The sequence below is a fragment of the Colias philodice genome, chromosome 6, assembly GCF_061535455.1.
Source record: "Colias philodice isolate Cphi_HAF_F1 chromosome 6, ilColPhil1 Martin Lab GWU primary, whole genome shotgun sequence".
Classification (NCBI taxonomy): domain Eukaryota; kingdom Metazoa; phylum Arthropoda; class Insecta; order Lepidoptera; family Pieridae; genus Colias; species Colias philodice.
Genome location: NC_143091.1, coordinates 2,567,472 through 2,573,471, shown reverse-complemented (window position 1 = coordinate 2,573,471; position 6,000 = coordinate 2,567,472).

Genomic DNA, 6,000 nt, shown 5'->3' with positions numbered 1-6,000 from the left:
TTTACCAATTTTCTTTGTTTGTAATCAAGTGATCAGCCTTTTGTGTTTTGTATGTATACAATTCTTTGCACAATTATAACACAACCATAACCAGAAGGATAAATATAAAAATCTTCTATATTATAGTATGGGTTTATTCCGCATTGTGGTTTCAGTCCTAGCTAGTAGGTTTCCATGCACTTGCAATACAATTTGAAATACAATGTGAAAACTAGAAACTAGAATACATTTAAGAAAATCAAAACACATAAACGCGACGGAGAAACCCGACACTCAATACGGGAGGGGAGATCAACCTTTTTGTATATTTAAATTTTTATTTTCATCATTATTAATAATTATTATTATTCAAATTCAAAAAGAACATTCACACAGGAAAGATAAAAATTTCAATGTATCGCAAAGCTAGAAATACAAGCTGTGAGAATTCAAGCGTATTATTAGCATTTTAGATTCAGCATTTTTATGCTCAGACAATGTTTTATTTTTCTTCATCCATATTTTAATTTACATGGCACAGATATTTTTATTTATACATTTCTCGGATTGTTGGTTTAATCAAAATTAGAAGGTCGTTAAATGGGTGTAAGCAAATTATTATTTGCCTCCTTCGTGATTATATAATATTGCTAAAAATCACCGTGTTGAAATTTTTGGGCATGTAACAAGTAATTTCTATTTTTTTACTGAAATGAATATGAAGCATAATATACAATAGAACTAAATATTTTAAACCAACGGTTGACAACCACGCCATGGCAAGTTGCAATCCAATCTACTCATCGAAGATCCACTCTCTTTTTTTCAATCATAATTGAAAATGATCACTGGAAACGGACTTGTTTTTCATAAAATTGTACATATTTATTTCGTACCTACAATAAATTTTATAATCTTTATAAAAATTGTCATGCATCGGTGTTTTAAACCAAATTTTAACGCAAGAGCTTACCGATTTTCATGTTTTTTTTTGTATAGTCGGTAGGTCGAGAATAGGTAGTTTACTAAGTTTGGATCCCTGTGTAATTAAGTTGTTCTCAGTGAGCAACGTTCTCGGGTCAGCTAGTAGTTGAATAAAATGAAATTTAATGAAATCGGCTTATTGCATCCCGTTCTGTTGACAAAGAAGTCAGTTTTCATATTCAGACAACTACATTTTAGACTTACAATTTGTAATTTTGTATGTTTGTCTTATTATATTGGACATTCACAAAACAAAGGATTGCGACAACTTTGATAATATGAAGAAGTGACTACTATGAGTTATGACTGTGATTATTACAAAAAGTTATGTACATATTGTTCTGTATATTTAGCAAACGATTGTCACCAACCAAAATGTGGCAATCGCACATAATATTTAGTCCCATCGTAACGAAGAAAACAACTCTAATTTAAGTTTCTCTTCCAAAAATAAAAAATGAACGGTCAGATCATTGAATGCAAGAACATTCCGACCTCTTATTACAAAGCCAATAAATACACCTTTCAATTAGATCGAAAATCCTCCCTCCATGATCATTGTAAGAAAAATCAGTTAACCTTAAACGATTTCGAGAAATCTGCCACGAATTGAACCTTAGGGTGAGGTATGGGGGTTCAAATATATTATTTTATTGAACGAGACGCGAATATTAAATTTAGTGATTAATTTTTTTGGGTTCAGTATTTTTTTCCTATTTTAATCGTGAAGTTCAAAATCTCTTTCTTAATAATTATTTCATTGATAAAGTAATTTGTTTAGAGTGCTGTAAGTAAAATGCATTCACCAAGAGTTGTTTAAATATTGATGTATACCATGCAGACAAAGATTTTAAACGTTTTTGTATTAAGAAAGCAGTATTGTTTGTTTGCGATAATTATATGCTGTGAAAGCGTAGAGCATAGATTTTATAGTTTGAAGTTTTAGTCGATTATTAAGAGTGTGTTATAGAAGGACGTTATCCATTCATTCATTAAACATGTTCCAAATGAATTTAAACCTAAATGTGAGGTGAATTTAGATCTGTTATTAAAATTGTCGCACTATGGCTGTGACTCATAAAATTCATTACTTACTTGCTGGGAAGGAAATCGATCAATAATTCTTTACTCCACAAAACAGTAATAGGACTTTGATATATTTTCACTGTTGTTTATATAGGTGTTTATCATTTAGAGCTTAGCGTATTTATTACTCAATCTCAGAATGCAATCATATCTCAGTACGCAAAACCCCTAAAAACAGTAAGCCGTCGCTGTCAATCCAGTGTGTAATTTGTACCTGTACAAAGCACCTCATTGTGCGGAGGTGTGAGGAGATTTACTCCCAAATTGGAAAGCCTAGCCTTAACTGTAATCGGCTTATGCCGGCTATGCGAATGTGTACCTTGTAGCCATCGATGCAGATGGGATTTTGAAAAGGAAGCCGTATAGTTTGATCAATATTTTCTATAGAACTTTGCAGTTATCCTAATCATAATATAATATGTGGTTCTTTTTCACAGATATGTTGAACCCGTGGTTGAAAATTGTATGTAGATAGATTGCGAAATCATAATGATTCAGTAACATTGTTTTATTATTTGGATACCGTATTTTTTTGCACCGTATAAAACTCAAACAATTAATACGTACGTTATACGTTATATATGAGTAATTTATGTATAGGTACTGGCACTAACTACGAAGATATTTCACCAAAATTCCTAAAAAATATATTCCTAATAAACAAGAATGAATATTCCACAAACTATATTTCGTATGTACCTAGTGAAAATGAACCTCACTATTCAGGTCACGAATTCTTCTAGGAATTATCCAGGAAGGACACAAGGTCCACAAGGTCCACAAACAGTAAACCCTGACCATTCAATTTAGCTGGGTAATCCGCTTAGCAACATCACAGCCTAGCGGAGACAGGATTAATTATGTAAAGTGATGTTGTTTTTGCTAAACCGTTTATACTGAAAACTGTACATGTATGCATTGTGACTAATCACTTGTCATTTTACGGATTTGTATTGGACTGTATTTTTTTTCTTTTTTAAAATATTTTGAAGATTTCTTTGGACTTAAAACAATTTTGACATAAGAAAAAATTATAAAGGTGTACCTACGTGTTCCCCGATGAGTAAAATATGGAGGTCTTCAAGCGTAGAGTGAACAGGTACCTTCTAGGGAAGCGCGTTCCATCTTAGACCACATCTCAGCTTAACATCAGGCGAGATTGTGGTCAAGCGCTTCCCTATTACCAATTAAAAAAAAAAACTAATTTTACTACGAACCTACGAACAGGAAATAGTTTGGAAAATCCAAAAGTGCACGCCTCATAATTTTTTTTTAATAATTATTTATTAATTATTATTTTTGTTTATTTAATAACAATTAAACCACATCGAATCAGACCCTGAAAAATGAAAGGGTTCTATTCCTGAGCATACTCAAGCGTAAGAGAAAAAAAAAGACTCGATTAGTAAAGTATTTCGGTCGCTATCGTGTTAACAAGAAAATCCTCCGCACATACAGACACACGGACGTCCAAGACAGAACTTTTTTAAACTGTTTTTTAACTAGTTTAAATAACAAAAATGACATCAAAAATATCATGAATGTTAAAAATAGTGTTTTTTCTTAATATGTGTGTGTATGTATTATCTTACAAGTGCAATGTATGATACATAAAGACATTTTAAGTTTGAAAAATCAGATGTTTTGCGCGAAGTGACAGTAGTACCCACCTCAACGCTTCGCTTATGAGGCGTGCAAAAATGCTAAAGCTATAGTAGAGACTAGTAATGCAATAATAGGCCTATCTCACAAATAAATTATTAATCAATATGTATAAAATTCAATTCCATTTCCATTAACGGAACAAAATCATTACCCTTATCTTTATCGAGCTAATAATTAGGTTAAACTCATTTGTCCAACCTTTTTCAACTTAATAATAGCTTTAAACCAGTATCGAGCCTTAATGGCGACCGATACGGTCTTTTAGGTTAATTAAAAAGTTAATCTCACTTCCCATTGTGAATGCTATTATTAAAAATTTAAAATGTACCTTCTTCTTAAATTAATAATGTTGCTTAAAACTAAAAATAGCCTGCCTATTTTAAAAGTTATTAATCAATGATCATTAGTTGTATTATAAACTTTATCAATGTCTATTATTTATTTCGTTCTACTTCACAAAAAATTGGTTGCCTTAAAGTCGGTTTACTGACGATAGTTGAACGTGACAACGGCCTATTGTGCTTCTTTGTCGCTCGTTCCGCGCTCTCGCTTGCACTTCAAGCCTACATGGAACGCCTCAGAGCGAGGTAACGCCGCATGAGTCATGTTTTTTCGTGCGTGCAGCCGGCTATCGAATTATAAGACGTTGTCACGTCAAAAATGGGTAAAGAGCAAAAACTACGTCAAGCAAATATAAGCCACAGTATAGGGATATAAATTTAGGTGGTAAATGTTAAAAATACTTATGTAATGACGATTCGAAAGTGCTACTAAATACATAGTAGTCTAATTGAATAAATGAATGTTTTAGTTTGAGTTTGAGTTTGAGTTTATGCACGTCTAATTATCTCAGTACCATATCCCTGATAATACAATATTAATATGTTCAGACGCTCCATTCCAATGACCGTACTTTTTAGGGTTCCGTAGCCAAAATGGCAAAAACGGAACCCTTATAGTTTCGTCATGTCCGTCTGTCCGTCTGTCCGTCTGTCCGTCTGTCACAGCCGATTTACTCGGAAACTATAAGTACTACAGTGATGAAATTTGATGGGAATATGTGTTGTATGAACCGCTACAAAAATATGACACTAAATAGTAAAAAAAAGAATTGGGGGTGGGGCCCCCCATACATGTAACTGAGGGATGAAATTTTTTTTTTCGATGTACATACCCGTGTGGGGTATCAATGGAAAGGTCTTTTAAAATGATATAAAGTTTTCTAAAAAACATTTTTCTTAAAGTGAACGGTTTTTGAGATATCAGCTCTCAAAGTCGTAAAAAGTATGTCCCCCCCCCTCTATTTTTATAACTACGGGGTATAAAATTCTAAAAAAAATAGAGGTGATGCATGCTAATTAACTCTTTCAACGATTTTTGGTTTGATCAAAGTATCTCTTATAGTTTTTGAGATAGGTTGATTTAACTGTAATTTATTATATTTGCTGCTACGGAACCCTTTGTGCGCGAGCCCGACTCGCACTTGGCCGGTTTTTTTTAATGATAAATTTACTTTTTTAATGATAAACTTCATCAGTATGTTTCCAATCCTCAAAAAATGGGTACTAACTACGTTAAGCACATATAAGCCACAGTATAGGAATATAAATTGTATGCACGTCTAATTATCTGAGTATACCCATGTCGGGGACAATACAATATTAATATGTAGGTACGCTGCATTCCTGAAATTCCGTCGAGTAGCTGTTCCCTCAACATAATTTACTCGACATCGTACGAAGTTCTTAAGTTTCATTAGCAGAACTTCTGGTGTATTTGAAATATTTAATAGTTATAGTGGAGGTGATTTGATAAAATCATCTTTGGTATAGTTGTAGAATTATTTGTAACCTACAAATTAAAATGTTATGTGTTAAAATATGAAGCATGATGATAATTTTAAAATTTAAATCTAAATCAAGGATAGTAAAATTATATCGACTATCTATTATATCGAATCTACACCTAATTAGTAATTACATATAAATAATTAATGCGAATACAAAATAAAAGAAATAAAAATTGATCAAAAATTTTGTTATAAAATTCTTTAAGCCGTACACTTTCAAAATAACACAATTTAGAAAGTGTACGTACGGCTGCTCGTGTATATTTCATTGAAACTTATTCCCACAAACATAAATGTATTTCGTAGCGTAGCATCGTAGCAGCTTTGCTACGCACGACTACATTGTAGAGCCGTTGTCCATTGTCTTTAATACTATACGAATTCATATTATATTTTCCTTCTCACACTTACTGATTGAAGAATAAAACAACGTAGCA